We start from the raw sequence: 19,599 nt of genomic DNA on the forward strand, positions 1-19,599 counted from the left end.
CAGAGTGAATATTTGTGGACCCTGCCCCCGCCGACGGAATGTAGGATCGCTACGACTTGTTTTTTCGACAAAAGTTGAAAGCTCGACAAAAAAGGACCAATGCAGAATCACTTGCCATGCATGAGTATTGATTCAAGAAAATTATTCTATAATGGTTTTATTCTCCCACTGATAGATTATTTAGGTGATAACTGTATTGTATTTTAAACTCCAACTGCATCCTTTGGGGGATTGAATGTCGCAAATTGAGTTTACAAGTTCCAAAAGCCATAACAGAGCTGTATAAAAAATCTTTTATATATTCAGGATCTATTTTATTTAATAACTTCTAACTATTCCTAATAAAAAAATCAACCTCAAGTACAAGCTCATTCAGAAAAGATTTAAAAAAAATACTTGTTGAAACATTAAGAAGCTGTGTAATTTTATATGACACACTAACTTATTTTAAAATATTGCTGAGATGATTTGAATGATGCCAATAATATATGAATTCATAATTTTACCTGTTTTGAAAATTGTATTTTTCACAGCAATTTCTCATTTGTTTTTCTTGTATGTATGTGTGTGTTTGTTTGATTATTTTGTAATTTGTTTGTTTGTTATATTTCATTGCATTTCATGAAGGCCTCAGGGACGATAAGTGTTATAGCTAACTGTGTAACCCCCTTTATATAAAAAAAATATTATTATTATTAGTAGTAGCTATATATCAGTAATTTTATAAGAATATTGTATTTAAACTTCAAATAATGATACAAATAGTTTGTAGACTTGCCGTTTCTTTTAAATACCAGACATTTCTTAGTCTGCTAAAATGTGTCTCTGAGTTTGCTACTGTAAACGCAAGGATAATTCTTTTATTCTATGGTAGTGACATTTAATAGCCACTTTTAAATCTAACTTTTTCGTAGCTTCAGTTTTTAAAATTATGATATTTGTCCTATAAAAATCAAAATAATTCATGAAAGCCATAAGTTTTGCTGGAGATTTACACATAACCAGGGCCATGATATTCAAATTTTATCCTGAGCATTCCATGAATTATTGCTTAAATAGTACTATTTTGTGAAAATACAGGGATGATCAACTATTGTTCCACAATAAACTTGGGAGGCTTGCAAACACTAGTTTTGGTCTTGAAGGTCAGATTATTCTTGATACTTTATGATATTAACATGATATAATTTATATGCAATGACACATCAAACAATTTCACAATTGCCACTAATAATTATATCCATTTGCCTTGTTTTAAATATTAATGTTACAATACTTTTTCCAGGTATATATTGACCCCTCTTTGAATCATTTCTTAACTATTAAAAAACTCACCAATTCTTTTCCTTAAATTCACAAACAGGGTTCTTGTTTCTTTTCATTTTGTCTACAAAATAAATATGACTTTTAAGTTTTAAGTGGTAGAAGGATGATGTCCAAGGTGATCTGTTCACATTTTCAATTTCATTATTGAATCCAAAATGGCAAAAACAATTCTACAGTTGACTATGACTTGACAACAGAGATTTAGGAAATAACTGTAATGTATTTTAAGTTTGACTTCCATAACATATACAAGTTGATTTAATATTTAATAAAACAAATCAATATATTCTGGTATATTTACTGTGGATTCATTATAATTAGTTTGATACTAATTTTCGTTGATTTCTTGGGTAATGGCAATCCCCAAATTCAAAGTCATATGAAACGAGTTGATGGAAAAAATTATGTTCCCTAAATTATTCATCCAATACATGCACACATACTAAACTAAGACCCTTGTAATATATTTTCACTTTTTATATGAGTCTGTAATGTGTAATTTACAAATAAAATATTGCGTTTGTTGATTTAATATGGAAACCATCTTTCCTAATTAATCTCCGTGACGAACTTGCGATGTATTCTGACACGTTTATATTGATAAACAATCGTCAAAAGCGTGCACTGAAAGCATGTGGTATATAAGTGTGACAATTGAGTTGTGTTGATTAATCCATTTTTAAATATTTTCTGTGCATTTTTGTTTGATAATAAACCTTATAAAACAGTTTTAAAACAAATCTATGTATAAATAGATTTCTTTCATCATCGATCAAAACATATTTCTTTCCAATGAGTTATTGTTTGTTTATTTTTTATTTAAATTCAATATTGTACTTGCGCAGAAACGGCTTCCATATTGTTTACGAGGAATATCATGCATAAGGAAAAGCATTCGGTAAATATCAGATTAATTACTCGCTGGAAGTAAATAATTCAGAAGCCGTACATTTCATGAAGTTTTACTATAAAACATAACAGTTTTCACTAAAACAAGTATATGGATACAAGTTTTATACTATAAACTAACTATTAAGTTTAAAAAACACGTTCAACTTTTTTTTTCAACAACTCGTTTCATATGACTTTCAAATGTCCAAAGGAGTATGAATTTTCAAGTCTTATATTGAAACTTTTGCAAAACATGGAAAATAAGTATCCATGAAAATTGGTACAAATGAAAATAAATGAATACACAGTACATCGTTTACAATTTTAGGATTTTGTCACTTTCAATACACATTTTCACTATTTGTTGGCCATTATTGGACATCATATTGGTGTTTTGCTTGAAAAATTGAACATTTTGTACGTTATGGTCGGGTTGTTATCTCGTTGACATATTCCCATTCCATTCTTATTTAATCATAAAATACCTGGTAGTAAGCTTACAGTTCACTCAATGTAGCATTTTTATTTGTATATATCAGTTATTTTCATCAGGCTTAATTTCTTTCTAGGTTTTCACATAATATTTTATCATTGAGGGTATTATGAGGTAAAAAACAAACCACATGTTCTTAACCCTTTCACAGCTGCCAATCCCCCCTGTAGTCGTGACGGCAAAGGGTACTTATAAAGTGAGAAACGGAATCGAATCGAAATGAAACGAAACAAAATATTACAGAACGCAACGAAATACAACGAAATGCAATGAAACGAAACAAAATATAGCGAAACGAAACGAAAAATGATGACACAAAATATAACGAAATGAAACGTAATAATACATGATTGTGTAAGGAAAAGGGTTCCAAGGACCGTTTGACCTTTCCCCCTTGCTAAAGAAAAAACACATTCAAAGCCAGGTCACAAAAAATACATACGATTTACAATGGGAACACTTTGGGATTTGTTTTCTATTCAAAGACACAGGCAAGTATCAGACCCATTTGTAAAATATGTAAAACAATATACAGGGATGGAAATTTACTATAATTGTGTAATCGTCTACATGGCAATTTGGGCTTTGCTCTTGGCTTAGACTAATAGTTAAGCATTTGGTAATAATCATTCTTCGAATAGAATATTTAAGATGAAAAGACATAATGCTCTTAATTGATGATAGTCTTGTTTTATTCAAGGCATTTTTTTGCGATAATTGATCTTAAATTTTGTAACGATTTTTTGGGGGTAAATTCCAGTGTTCATCTCTTAAGTTTGACATTTGAAATTGTTCGAAATGTACCCTACCACACTTCGTATTAGTGGTGGATCCAGATTTTTTCATAAAGGGGTGGGGGGTGCACTGACTGCATAAAAGGGGTCTGCTTCAGTGATTCTCTTTATAATCAACCAAATTTTTTCAACAAAAGGGGGAGGCCCGGCAACCCTAAATCTGCTTCTGTATTTAGTACCTCGAGTTTTTAAATTTTCCGACCTCTGTTGTAACTTTCAAAGTCAAATAAGCCCCAAAAATCGATATGCATTGCGTTTTATTTTTAAAAATGGCCAAATTATGGATGCTTTATTATAGACAGTCAATGTCGAGAATAAGTCCAGTCAATATTGCGGATGCATGAATTCAGATATTTTTCATGGACAAAGTCGTTATATAGAAGTAAGAGGGTAAATATACTTCAACAAGCGATATTCGATTTATTTCTTGACAATTTCTTAGTTGTTGCTATATCATCAGTGTCTTCTTTTTATAATTTATATTAAATAACTTGCAAAATGTATTGATTTCATTGATTGATTGATTGTTGGTTGTTTAACGTCCAGTGGCAAATATTTCATGCATATTCAGGACGAGAACAAATTAACAATAAATACAATAGGTAGGTTCTGTAATGTAGGTCATCGGGAAGAAGTTCGGGGAAATTTAGACTGCCACTGGGAAATGAGGGTAAATTGGATAGGGACAGCAATTTTGCCTTGCAACAGGTCACCTACGGACCCCTCAAAGAGTTGTTGCAAGGGTTCTTAACGTGCAGAGAGCGTGGCACTCTCTCTACACGAGGCATCGGATTTAACGTCCCCATTCTGACCGGACGTGGCTGCGTACTTGTACATCCCGCACAGCCAAACGGACGCCCCACTTTGGCAAGGGTTCTACTGCCGGTCGGAAGAAGACCTGTAGTGACCATATTTCTATTCCCCAGTCACCCTTGGGGATTATATAGATATAAGAAGATGTGGTATGTGTGTCAATGAGACAACTCTCAATGCAAGTCACAATTTATAAAAGTAAACCATTATAGGGCAAAAAACAGTCTTCAACACGGAGCCTTGGCTCACATGGAACAGCAAGCTATAAATGGCCCCAACAATCACTAGTATAAACCCATTCAAACGGGAAAACCAACGGTCTAATCTATATTAAAAACGAGAGACGAGAACCACATCAACAACCGACAACTTCATTGATTTCATTTCATTACGTTATATTTTGTTTCTTTATTTTTCATTTCGTTTCGTTATATTTCGTTGCGTTTCGTTGTATTTTGTTGCGTTCCCTTGTATTTTGTTGCGTTCCCTTGTATTTCGTTGCGTTTCATTTTATTCTGTTTGTTTCGTTTCGATTCTGTTTTTCACTTTATAAGTACCCGATGGCAAAAGCCATCCAAATATTATTTCAATTTTTTTTTTTAATTGTTTTCTTCATGAATTTACAGGTATCAACATATATTTATCTTGTGGCACAATAATCAAGCAAGTTTTAGCCAGGGGTTCAAGAACAAGTTCCACACTTAAATATTTTGAGGAAATATGTTTCTCTAAAATCAAGTTTTCTTTTATGTGATTTTGAAGTCCTTTTATATGAGGTTTTATATCTTGCATCTTAGATCTGTAAATGAAGTACTTTGTCAGTAAAATAACTTTATTTTTGATAAAATTCAATTAATAATTTCCATAGAGGCCAAAAATTACAGTATTCAAATTTGATGGAATTTTCGATATGAATCCAAGAATTTAGATTATTCCAAATGTAGGCTACAATATGACAACCCCAAGGTAAATGTTCTATAGTTTCTGGCTCTTCCTTGCAAAATGTACACATATTTCAATTAACATTCAATTATGGGCAATATGACCCTCAATACTTTTTCAGAACTGCCCCTGCTGAACTGTATTAATGAAGGGTTGTTAATATAATTGATTGATTGATTGATTGTTGTTTGCTTTACGCCGCATTAGCACAGAAAGGCTATATCGCGGCGAGAGCTAATTCGAATATTATAACAATTTAAGGTATATTTTTAAAATCAGACAAAAGGTCTTTCAATAAACTAAAATTCTAGACTAAAGCAAATTGATTATTTACAAATAAAAATCAACACTAAGATAACGTGATAAAAATTAAAATCGTTTTAAATATAACAACATTTTTATATTTTATAATATATTCCAATTTCTTTTAAGAATGAAACAATATTTGTAAATGGAATATTATTAAATAAATCATACATATTATTGACATTGAAATGCTTCTTCCGAATATCAGCAAAGTCAATACAATTGATTAAAACATGTTTAATAGTATACTTGCAGTTACAAGGTATACATTGTGGTTCTACTTCATTTTTTAAAAGATATTCGTGTGTTATTCTAGTATGACCAATACGACATCTAGAAATAACACACTGATCTTTTCTGCACATAAAATTATTGAAAGGTTTACATAAATTAGGTTTAATTTCATGTAATTTATTACCATCTTTTTTACTCCATTCATTTTTCAATATATTAAAAACATATTCTCTAATATTAGATTTAAAATCGGTATATGGTATATCACAGTTAGATAAAGGGTCACCCAGGGCATTCTTTGCCTCAAGGTCTACAGCTGTGTTTCCAAGGATTCCAACATGACTCGGCACCCATAGAAATAATATTTCTTTAAGAAGAATTTTTAAATTCCTCATTACATATAAAATTTTGAGAATTGTTGGGTTTTTAATTTTAGTATTTTGTATAGCTTGTAAGCATGAAAGTGAATCAGAACATATAATAAATTTGGATTTATCTGAAGAAGCAATAAATTTCAAAGCCAAAATTATTGCTTCTGCTTCAGCAGTAAAGATCGATGCTTCAGATGGCAAACGGAGAGTTGCAGCTCTGTCCCTGAAGACAGCAGCAGATGCAACTCTGTCACAATCTTTTGATCCATCAGTATAGACAGTTGAAAAATCTGAATAATTGGCTTTGATTTCAGCATAGTGTTGCTGAATTAAAAGAGGATTTGTTTTATTTTTATTGTGTTCACGGAGATCAAATATCATTTTTGGTTTGGGAAGTTCCCATGGAGGACATTTGCAAGTTTCAACTTGAGCAACAGATTTTAAATCAAAAGAAGCTAAATGTGATTTTAAACGTATACCTAACGGAGGAATTTTATTTTCATGTTTTGCAAAAATATCTTCATAAATTGGATTAAAAACACAGCTGTAGGCAGGATTATCTGAGTAGGCTTTTAGTTTGACAGCATATTGAAGTCCAAGCTTCAAACGTCTGTTAGAGAGTGAGTGCTCATCAGCTTCTACATACAGACTCTCAACTGGTGAGGTTTTAAATGCGCCAAGACAGAGACGCAAACCCTGATGATGCACAGCATCGAGAATCTGTATGTAGGACTTCCTTGCAGAGCCATACACTATAGAGCCATAATCTAGTTTAGATCTAACTAGAGATCTATATAAATTAAGTAAAATGTTGCGATCAGCACCCCAGTCGGTGCTGCCGACAACTTTTAAAATATCTAATGCTTTTAAACATTTCGATTTTAACATTTTGATATGGGGTAGAAAGGTTAACTTTTTATCGAAAATTAACCCAAGAAATTTGGTTTCATCAACCATTTTAATTGGGTTGCCGTACAAAGTGAGTTCTGGATCAAGATGCAATTGCCTTTTGTTACAAAAATGCATCCCGACCGTTTTTGAAGTGGAAAATTTAAACCCATTTTCCGAGGCCCATTTTTCAATTCTTCCAAGACATAACTGTAATTGTCTTTCTATGTTATTCATATTTTTGCCTCTATAACATATTAAAAAGTCATCAACATACAATGAACCTTCAATATTACTTTTTAAAACTTCAACAAGGCTGTTGATTTTAAGACTAAATAATGTAACAGATAAAATACTGCCCTGAGGGACACCCATCTCTTGATCATACAGATCAGACATGGTTGAATTTACTCTAACATTAAATTGTCTGTTAGATAGAAAATTCGAAATAAAATTTGGCATATTGCCTTTCAACCCCATATCAAAGAGATCTTTTAAAATACCATACTTCCATGCAGTATCATAGGCTTTTTCTAGATCGAAAAAGCCCGACACTACATGTTCATTTTTCGCAAAACCATTACGGACAAATGATTCGAATCGAACAAGATGGTCAAGAGTACTGCGACCTTGGCGGAATCCACACTGGATATTGGCTAAAAGCCCATTGGATTCCAGGAACCAAACAAGGCGATCATTGACCATCCGTTCTAGTGTTTTACAGACACAACTGGTAAGAGCAATTGGCCGATAATTAATAGGATCCGTGTGATCTTTACTTGGTTTTGGAATAGGCACGACGGTTGCAAGCTTCCAGATTGATGGTAAATCACCAGATTCCCAGATGTTATTCATAAGCTGCAAAAGAGCTTCCAGCGAGGAATCTGGCAAGTGTTTTAACAGTTGGTAGTGAATATTATCAGGCCCACAAGCTGTATCATGGGCTTTTGACAGAGATGTTTTAAGTTCTTCAAGAGAAAAGAGTTTATTATAATTTTCACCATTTTTTGATTTAAAGTTTAATTTAATTTTTTCTTTTTGTTTTTTAACTTTTTTAAAATCTTCCCTGTAGTTGTTAGAAGAAGAAGATTTCGCAAAAGTTTCACCAAGCTTGTTGGCAATATCCTTTTCAGATGTTAATAAATCATTGCCATTTTTTAAATGTTTAACTGTGGCTTTAGAATTTTTACCTTTTATCTTTTGTATCATGTTCCATACTTTTGTCATCGGAGTGCGAGATGTTATCTCCGAGACAAATTTCTTCCAAGACGTTCGTCGTGCTTGCCTGCAAGTCCGCCGTGCCTTAGCGCGAAAAACACGGAAATTACTCAAGTTTTCCGTCGTTGGTTGTTGATTGAACCGTCTTTCAGATTTTTTACGATCACCTATTGCTTGATCACAAGCATCATCAAACCATGGTTTGCTGGGATGTTTCGGATTTGCCGAGGTCTTAGGAATAGTTCTGTCAGCAATTGACGTTAAAACTGTATTAAAAGTTAAAATTGGATCTTGTACAGTCTCAAACATCTTTGACTGAAGTTCCGCTTGACAGAGATTCTCAAACAAGGACCAGTCCGCCTTGTCAAGTTTCCAACGTGGTACTCTCTGTTGGGCAGAAGTAAAAAGATGTTCAAGTACTATTGGAAAGTGATCACTTCCACATAGATCATCATGAACACGCCATGAATAATCCAGAAGAAGAGAGGGATCGCAAATAGTGATATCAATAGCAGAATAAGACCCGTTTCCAGGATGAAGATAAGTATTAGATCCATCATTAAAAATGCATAATCCTTCTTGAGAGACAAAGTCCTCAATGATCTTACCTTTAATATTATGAGACTTGCTTCCCCACAAGGGGTTGTGTGCATTGAAGTCGCCCATAAGTATAAATGGTGAGGGTAATTGATCAGTGAGGTTTTTGAGTTTATCTTTATCGATAATTGAATTGGGTGGAATATATATAGAACATAATGTAATTGTTTTATCTAATGATAAACGAATTGCAACTGCCTGCAGATCCGTGGTGAGTTGGACTGTGCTATGAATGACGTTGTCCTTCACAAAAATGGATGATCCGCCTGCAGCACGTTCATCTACCTTAGAAAATGTGCTATACATGTTGTATCCTTTTAAAGATACATTGTCACTTTCTTTTAAATGAGTTTCTTGAAGACAAAATGCAGTAGGTAAAAAAGACTGAACTAGAAGCGTTAACTCGAGAAGATTTATTTTAAGACCTCGGCAATTCCATTGGATGATATTAGTCATGTTTTGTTAATAGACGGGCGAATGCTATCGAGTTTGCCAGCATTCTTATTTCGCTCACCCTGAGATTGTAATCTTTCTGGTGGCGGAACACGTTCGATTTCCATTTCTGATTCGTCGTTAAGTGTTGAAAATCTGTTGTGTGAGGAGAGTCGTCGATCTCCAGGACCATGCGCAGCTGGTTTTACTCCGCCTCGACCCCTACCCCGCGACCTCGAATCAGAAGACTTCTGAGAGGATGTATTTGCTGGCTTCTTTGGGACATCCTTCTGTTCTGGAGAACGAAGAGGAGACGGGGCTTTAGAAGACTTTGTACTAGATGCAGAAGATAAACTAGTTTTATTAGATGCAGATGAAGGAGGACTATTGGAGATGGAAGAATCATCAATGTCACTGGGAAGATCCCAGACAGATTCACCGCCCCAACTGTCTGATTTAACTGTATCTTTTTTATTTGATTTCTTTTTTTCATTTTTTTTAGATGATGACATTGAGCTCTGTAAGGAAGATTGAGTTGACTGAGTACTGGTTTTAGAAGGTGTTGGTTTTCTTGGAATTAATATTTTATCGTTAGGTTCTGTTTCAACAGGCAGCATTGTAAATGTCTCAGCATCAATTGGCCAGGTCATGCGAGTTTGTGAATGCTCGTGACTGAATGAGCGGACAACTTTGCTGGCGTACGATGGTCTGTTCGAAACAAGGAGATCATTCGAAACAGAAGCTATCTGTTTAGCTTCTGGGTAACTGATGTTTCTTTCTGTTTTAATTTTGATAATATTTTTTTCTTTAAGGTAAACAGGGCAGTCCCTAGATGATGAAAAATGGGATTCACCACAGTTTACGCATTTAGAAGATTCAGAGCTACAGGTTGTTCCCTCGTGTCCTTCGTCAGAACACTTGAAGCATCTCTGCGTACCACGACATTGTTTGCTTCCATGACCAAACTTTTGACAAGTGAAGCATCGAATTGGGTTAGGGATAAACCTGTCAACTCTGATTCCGAAGCAACCTAAAGTAATAGATGGAGGAGGAGTTGGAGTTCTAAATGTCAAAAGATATGTATTTAATTTGATTATATTTCCATTCTTTTTTATTTGAAATCTAACAACATCAGTTACACCTTGGCTTAAAAGTTCCTCACAGATTTCTTCCACGGTAAGGTCACCAAGGTATTGACTTCTGTCTCGAATGATCCCCTTACAGCTGTTCAAACTGTTGTGAGGAGAGGCAGAAACAGGAAAGTTTGTAATTGTTGTCAGTGTAAGCAAATTTGTTGATTGACTTTTGTTGGAACATTCAACCAACAAATTGCCTGATCTCATTTTTGAAACTTTTTTTACAGTACCAGCAACGCTTTGAATTTGTTTGTGAATCACAAAGGGAGATATTTTGGAAATTGGTTTTTCATCTGTTCCTTTTATTACAATAAATCTGGGCCAACTGTCATCTTCCTGACAGGGCACTGAATCATCACATTTTCTTTTTTTATGTATTAAAGCTGATTTAGAGGGTTGGTTTTGTTGTGCCATAGGAAATGAGAAAGATTCACCATTCTTGTCATCCACCCACCTCGGAGTGCCTACAAGGGCGATGCTGTGTTTCCGTGGCGAGCCGGGGTCAAGTGCTAATGCTGAAAACGAGCTCCAAGTATAACATGTATATCGTAGCTGGTCCCCAAAATTAGCACCCAAGATCCACTGCGGAAAGCACCAGATGTTCCAAGAATGGTATACTCAAGCAGAGCGTATCCATCAAGCGAAATAGAAAGCGTACCACTTGATTGACCCATGAGCCATCGCCTTCTTCAGTTATCCGAAATATAAATAGCTTTATTTAAAACACATGTGTATATCATGAAAATTGTTACAAGAAAGCTTATTGTTGAGGATTAACTGAAGGGCTCGACATGACCAGCCGATTGATCGAACCGGGTCCATCCGACCTCCCGTTTAGATGATATTGGAGCCAAAGCAGCTTATTGAACTATAGTCTTGTCCGTCCGGGTATTTTCTGACCGTAAGGAGTCTGGCTACAGCCCTCATCCGCAAGGATCTCGTCAACCACCGACACGGGTAGCAACCCACGGCCAACGGGTTGGAGAGCCTATTTTATTCAAAACATCGGGCAACTCGTACGATGTTCGGATCACTTTAGTCTGGTCTCTACCCTTCGACCTGTCCAGCATGGGTAACCCTACCAGGAGACGAAGCTCCAACTGGCATAGCTCTTGGGGTCACTGAGACACGCAAGCCCCCCGACCACGGCAAGGATAGCGATCCACCGGGGGGGGATAACTTATTTTACTGGAAAAGTGCTGCACCTAGTTTTTAACAGCGGTTTTGTAAATAAAAAAACAATAAAACATGGAGAATTTTTTCGATTTATTGACTTTTTGGCACTTCGGGTTGTGAAATTTCTTTTACACGAACGCTATATAACTAGGCACAGCACTTTTTGGAAAATTTGAAGTGAGGCCTTTCTACCAATATCAGAATCAAGTGGGTTGGTATAGCTCTTGCTTTAATTAATTTAACATGTAGTAGCATTATCGCCTTGAAATGCGAGAGAAAAACGTTTGAATGACGCTGCAGAAGTTGGATCGGTTGACGGAAAAACTATGTGTATTTTTTGTTCTCGCCGTCAAGCGTTTCATATAAGTACGTCATGTTGGAGCGAATAAACACATATTCTGTTATTGCTTGCTTAATTTATTGTAATATTAAAGGTTCCAATTCATAATTTTTTTCTTTTCCATAGAATTTTAATTGTGATTAATTGATTGATTATTGTTTGCTTAACGCCGCATTTCCATAGCTTATGCGTCATGTGTGGACTGCGCTTTAAAGCAAACAGCGAAGCATGATCAACATGTAGGAGGGATATACAGGAAGTAAAATCAATATATTTCAATTAAAATACGTTGTGTTTTTAAATGATTTTTACAAAAAAAAGTTTAATACTGTCTTGCACACATTATGGTGTAATTGTTGGTGGTTGGTTTTATATGAGGTACATGAACAAACACGTTTCATGTATGATTTCGCTATTTGAGGAAGTGTGATTTGACATTTTGTGGCATGTTTGAATTCAATTGGATACCAGTATATTTGTATGTTTGTAATTAGATACTGAGTCAATATGTTAACAATTTAGTTGCTGTATTTGCATTTTGAGAACTGCGACTTAAGTCGAGACAAGTCTTAAAACTGATTAAACAGTTATGTCTTTACGTATGAAATTGATTGTTGCGAGAATTATGTAATTTTTTCACATAACACACGATCATCAAGTTATTTTCTGTCCTTAAATTGTGAAGTATACTTTCTGTAACTTGGTGACTTAAGTTGCTGTTATTTTCACAGATGGAATCTCTAGATAAGTAGGAATTACATGTGATACATACCAATTGGGTCCGTCTTTTCTTTCATGAAGATTATATTTGTCCTGTAATAACATGTGATGGCCGAATATTCTCCCCGTTCCCTAAGTACATGCGACATGGGAGGAAGTTTCATTTGCCTTGTCCGGCATGTATTCGCTCTGCTATTCCAGAATGGAAATACGGGATTACATAGGGTTCAACATATCAGCTTTTGAAAGCTTTGTTGCAAACATAGACATTCTAAAGGGGATTTTACAAAACAGGGACATACTTGAGAGAATTGTGAAATTATTTCTTCAGAAAAACTGTATCCCTAGGCCTGATCCTCATGATTGATTGATTGTTGGTTGCTTAACGTCCAGTGGCAAATATTTCATGCATATTCAGGACGAGAACAAGTTAACAATAAATACAATAGGTAGGTTCTGTAATAGGGGCTTCCGGGATTAAGGTCGGAGAAATTTAGACTGCCACGGGAAATAAGGGTATATTGGATAAGGACAGAAATTTAGCCTTGCAACAGGTCACCTACGGACCCCTCAAAGAGTTGTTGCAAGGGTTCTTAACGTGCAAAGAGCGTGGCACTCTCTTTACACGAGGCATCGGATTTAACGTCCCCATTCTGACCGGACGTGGCTGCAAATTTGTACATCCCGCACAGCCAAACGGACGCCCCACTTTAGCAAGGGTTTTACTGCCGGTCGGAGGAAGACCAATGGTGACCATACTTCTATTCCCCAGTCACCCTTTGGGGGGCCTGATCCTCAAACTTCAGCTCCAATAAAGAATCCTCCGACTGAAAAGATGCCTCAACAATGTTTAACACCGGAGCACTTTCCGATCTCAAAAGATATAATTGAACAAGAATCAAACTCACCAAGCATTACCTCACCACCACCATCTCCACTCTACTTAGCTACCCCATTGCCAGACCTGACCCCAACAAGACAGATATTATAAAATACAGATCTTGATAAGTCAAAGGATTAACCTGAAGGGATGGAAAAATGGGGAGTCTGCTGGATATATACCCTAAGATGAAAGAACTGTACCTTTTATGAAGCTGTATAAGGAGATTGTTACAAATAAACCTGGTACCAACACTGGATCACCCAATGTAGCAGTAGCAATACAAGACTGTCCAGTGGGGAGTACTTAACTCCAGGAGCTACTTGCCAGAATGAACTGTCCTCCTCCATTAAGAACCAGCATGTACAGAATGACCCACAATGTTGGAAAAGAACTGGTACAACTAAATAATAGAGATGTGACAGAAAACTGGAGATTTTAAAGGATAGATACTTGCAGAGAATGAAATCAATATCACAGTCGACGGAAGTTACAACAGTCAGACGATAAAAAATCACACTTTCGGGCATCACTGAGAGCTAAGTTCAGAGAATCCATGTTCTGTGGGCGAAAGAGATAAGGAAGGAAATAAAAAGCGTTCAGCCCAGATGTGAAGTGCAGGAGCTCAGTGATCATTGACCAGCTAATTGAGAAGCACAACAAAGTAACAGAAGATGTGTGAAAAGACTTACCCAAAGTCCTGGAGGCTACACCCAGATATTATGATGGTGACTGTTCCATGTGTAAACAGTACTCTGTGGTTTGTACCGGTGATGAGGATTATAACTGGTGGACTCGGTTTAAGTATCTAGAATGCTACAATATCACTGTCCTGCAAATGGACAAAAAAGACAAAGTATTACTACAAGAAATAAAGAAGATGAAGCTTAGTGAGCAAGCATTGAACAGCATGAAGTTATTTGACACCACACATAAGAATGACATTATCTTTAAATTTCAATTTGAGGCAAATTGTGCAAATCAGGGGGCCACAAAGTCGATTTTTATATAAAGTGGGTTCTGCCTCTTAGGACCGAGTATATAGTTATGTTTCCTTATCTGTCTATTATAACATAATGATAAATAAAAAAAAGTCCCACTTTACATAAAGTTTAACCTCAAAACATTGGAAAAATTCATCGGCTCATGTTCTCGTGGTAACACAAAACACAAAGACACCAGTATGGGTTAAGCCAGAGAGCTTCCGAAAAGAGGAAATTACACACTTACGTTTACCTAACCAAATCACTCTTTTTTGCTCAAACTATCCAGCAGACATTTTGACTTCATTTGTCTTTTAAATTGCTATTTTCTTCACATCGATTAACATTACACGAAAGATATTTGGCACACATATGAACCATGTCTTATTGCTTTAATAAGAGTAAAAATCTCGTGAAAGTTACACGTAATAAATTTTCTTACTTTAAAATGTGGTAAATTTCAGCTAAAAAAAAGTCTAACTAATCATGAAATACTTATACTTAAATTTTACAAATATTTTCAGCTTCGTGTTGAAGATGACCTGTATGGTGCAGTATTTTTGGGGTACCCTAAGAAAGCACAACATTTTGAAAAACGTGATCACGGGAGCTAACGACGACATTCTTGATTGAAATTTTGCATATAAATATAGCCGTGCGTTCTCCGTTAACTTAAACTCGTTAACTAAACGTCTTTTTCGATACTGGGCCCCCTTACTTTAAGGGATATTGGAAGAATAATCGTGTCATAATGCACTCTTCTGAATTACACGAATAAAGAACTGATGAATTGTTTACAGCTAGCAAGAAATTATGTCAAACATCAGATGGGTGAAACATCACTTGTTCGGTACGACATTCCATGCAGATCATCTTTTGTCTTAGATTATATATCCTGTGGTTTTTAGACAAGGTCCAACTGTGTGAAAACTTTCACATACTAGTATACAACTTGGCGAACTTTCCAATAAGTTAGTATTTAACTCTGGTAAATTGCCTTCAGAATTTGCTCGACAACCACGTTCCTTAGCAAAGTTGGAAAGATGGAAAGCAACATAGTATGGACAATTTCTATTGTACACAGGACCTATTGTGTTGCGAAAAATATTGTCAAAGGAGCGTTATATCCATATATCTCCAAACCGACAGTTTACATAGGACAAGAATCAGATACAATTTTGTTATCTCTATTTTAAAGCAAAATAAACAAATCAGTCCATTTCAATTTATTTTTTGTGGTAAAATTTCATAAAAGGAAAATTCCGCGAAATGTTATCATCTTTGCATGGCAACGAAACAAGGTGACGTCATTTGTGTGTTTCCGTAAACAAACAAAAATCAAATGTAAATACCGGGCGTTTTAATGCTTCTTGTTCGACTCAGAATGCAATGAAATTATATGAAAAGAACATATATATACGTGAAAAAAGCGATTTGAAAAAATAATGATTATTGAATTAAATAATATTACTAATATTATCATATGGGGATAAAACGGATCCCCCAAAACAGTAACGTGTGTATAGAGCTTTCACGGTTAACAAAATTACCGAATTTGTCCTATTAGAATCGAAATAATTCATGACAGCCGTAGATTTGTTTTCATTTAACCATGGGTTGGGCATTTATATTCGTATTTTACTCCTCGCTGACGATCAGGGTAAAATAATCGAATATAAATGCCCAACCCATGGTTAAATGAAAACAAATCTACGGCTGCCATGAATTATTTCTTAATTAATTACCAGGTAATATATATATATATATATATATATATATTGGTCATATGTATATGAAACTTGTGCATGATATAATGTCTGAAATCAATAGACGATCTTAATTAATTTAATGTTTTTTATGAGACGTTATTTTATGCTGGAATACATTTTTACATGTTTTATTATAAATCAAACTTGTGAGTTGGAGTGAATTTGTTGAACAACATTAATACATTAGAATCTGTACAAAAGATCGCAGCAAGATTATATCAAAAGCTAGATATCAAATTATTGATATAAACAGCACTAGCGAAATATAGTAGGGGTGTATGGTTTAGCAAGAGATTATAATAAATGAATAATAAATAAAATCATGCATGATTATGAATTTAAAAAAAAGAGCACTGAATAAATGTTATATTTTAACTGAAATGGAACTTCCGAAGATTTATTTTATTTCATGCCTTTTTAAATTGATTGTTGAGTTAAAGATGTTAATATTGTAAGCAACATATGACAAAATATTTAGTTCAGTCAGCAAAATACAGGACTTGGGAATAATGTGAAAAGCACAAATAAGTACCGGTACATGTGTTGGCTTGAGTTATTTATTTTGTATATAAATATCATTTAGACAAATTGATACGCATACATACATACATACATACATACATGTAATTCAATATAAACGTTTCCGGAACTACTCACGTAACATAAAATATTGGAAAGTTGTACATTTAGAAAATATTCCTATGTATAAATGCACTATATTCCTATGTATAAATGCACTATGTGCAACAGAAAATTTAAACACAGGTGTGAACTAGGCCGACATTTCAGAACGCACCACCTTTTAGAAAAAAGATATTGCGGTAGAACGCACTGCATCAGTAAATCCATTATATTATGTGCTAATAAACGATTTATAAACCCTAGGGGAAAATTACCTAGCAAACAGTTATAATGTTTAATATTGTAATAATTAATTATATTTTAACCTTTTCAGTATGTCTGAAATTTCGGTAGCTAAATTTGTAAAACCTTCTGAAGAAGAAATTCCAGATCATTGGCCTGATGAAGGGATGCCTTGTGAGGTAAAGGGGTGTGAAACTTTGTTATCAAGAGTATAGGGATGTACAGTAAACATTGGCTCCGTTTTCATACGAAGAAAACATCTATTATAAATTGTCGTTTGTGCCAAAGAAAATTAGGGTTCCTGCTTCAACATTTAAGGGATTTCCACAAACTTAACCTTAAAGCACGTACAGAAGAAGTTTTCAATACAACCCCACAGATAGTAAATAAAATGAACTATATTGACCGGAAAACATAGTAAAACGCATATTGAAACCAAAAGTCAATGTGCAAGCAAGAGAGGAAGAAGACAAGGAAAGGCTCATCTTAAAAGAAAGGATCAATAGCAAAGAGCTCTTTCCGAACCTCCAAGGAGCAATCGTCGTTCTACGTGACCATGAGGCTAACATATTCAAGATGTTTTACAGCTGAAAAAGAAACCCGGATGGTAGGAGACATTTTGGACGGTTATGATTTGGACTATTATTATTTGACATTATGTGATTTATTTGGACTTTATATTGAAATTTTCATTTATAAGGGAAGCTGTTAATTACATGCATTTCTCTGATTCTATGGAAATTTATCCCTTTCCGAACCCATTGTATAAAAAAATTTAATCAACGTGTGGTTGCCGGTGATCTCAAAAGATGATTGGCTGATTTCAAGGGTCATAACCTTTTTAGCTAACTGAATGAATCAAAATATGCTAACAGGTGTTAATGAATTGACAACTTCGTGGAATGCGAAGGGCACTCGAAGGGGGTTTTCGTTTAACAAAGAAAGAAAATTTATTATTTAATCATTAGAGAAACAGATTCTAACATAGTTACTCGTGGATTATCGGATGTATCCAATCAAGACAGTTAAATTATCAATTTTAAAGTCCGAGTGGATACATCCGATAATCCACTGGTATCAATGTAAGAATCTATATTTATATAATTTCATATATTTAAATATTAGCTTAATTGTTTAAAAAAATATATCAAGAATAATATATATGTTTCATATAAATTGATTCTTAGGGGAGATGAATGTAACAATTTCGCTATAAGATAAATGATAATTATCTCCCTTGCGCTTTGATTCAATTTTGTTATTTGTTTAATATTGTTTTAGTAAATTTAAGTTATAATTGATGATCTTTATAGATTATCACTATTTATAATTAACTATAAGTTATCTTGGAAAAATTGAGTATATTTAAATATTTTTGAAGAAGGAAAAGTTATATGTAACCTTTGTACCGTAAATAATTAATTTATTTATATCATCTAAGTTCAAGTAATAATTTGTCTTCAGACTAGTAGCTAAAGTAAGGCTCACAAATATATTATCAGTTATTACTGATACTGGGTTTGCCTAGGTTATAGACTAAATATGTAGAAAAGTAACTTCTATAATTTTGAAAGTCCTTTTCCTATTTACTACCACAACGTGTTCTTTTACAGTCTTTAACATTTAAATTAAATAATTATCTAATACAGTTCTAAATATAAACCAAAAGTAATAAATAATAAGTCAATACAAAAACAGGTTATAAACTTTGGGTCCACTCCAATACTCAATTTATCTTAAAATGTAATAGGTATACTAAAAAAACTATTTATGCCAAAAGATGCAATCAAAACATAAACCAATATGGTAAACTGAGCTTAATAATGATTTCAGAGGCAATAAACTATATGGGAACAAGTTTAGAACTTAAAGACTTTTAAAAGCAGTTTTTGCTTAGAAAAATTGCCTTTTGCAGGGAAATTTAAAAAAAAATAAATAAAAATAATAAAAATTTATTATTTAATCATTAGAGAAACAGATTCTAACATAGTTACTCGTGGATTATCGGATGTATCCAATCAAGACATATTTGTTAATATAAAAGTATGACCTCAAAGCCCTTCTTTGAGTCAAAAATCAGAGCTGTACAAAGCAGAAAATTCACATGGGGGTGGGAGTTTTTTGATGGTTTAGGCAAAAAACACGAACTATTACCCTTATGCATGCATAGGTAGTTAAGGACAACAAGGAGGTATTATATGGCCCCCAGAAAATCTAGTCTGTAAAAATAAGGTTACTGTTTAGTCAGAAATGTGCAAAAACAGACATTTTGGCAGACCTTAGTTTGCTATTAATAATTCCACAGCAAGACAATCATGTAAAATTTACTTCCAATCAGCATGGATGGGAAGCAATATAATTACAAGATAAAAGATGAATGGACAAAACGTGTTCAACTCTCAAGGTTGTATCAAAATTTTAAAAAT

The 19,599-nt window shown here is 34.2% G+C and overlaps 1 long non-coding RNA gene across 6 annotated transcripts in view; it reads right to left on the reverse strand.

The window, feature by feature from the left end:
* Window positions 1-1,335: 1,335 nt before the first annotated feature.
* LOC127716598 (uncharacterized) overlaps window positions 1,336-19,599 on the reverse strand; it is a 33,876-nt gene continuing 15,612 nt past the window's right edge. For all 6 annotated transcript variants that reach the window (XR_007989038.1, XR_007989035.1, XR_007989039.1 and 3 more), the window contains one exon: window positions 1,336-1,387. This is a non-coding gene — a long non-coding RNA (uncharacterized LOC127716598). The remainder of the gene's footprint in view (window positions 1,388-19,599) is intronic.

This window comes from Mytilus californianus, unplaced genomic scaffold (genome assembly GCF_021869535.1).
Source record: "Mytilus californianus isolate M0D057914Y unplaced genomic scaffold, xbMytCali1.0.p SCAF_9, whole genome shotgun sequence".
Lineage (NCBI taxonomy): Eukaryota > Metazoa > Mollusca > Bivalvia > Mytilida > Mytilidae > Mytilus > Mytilus californianus.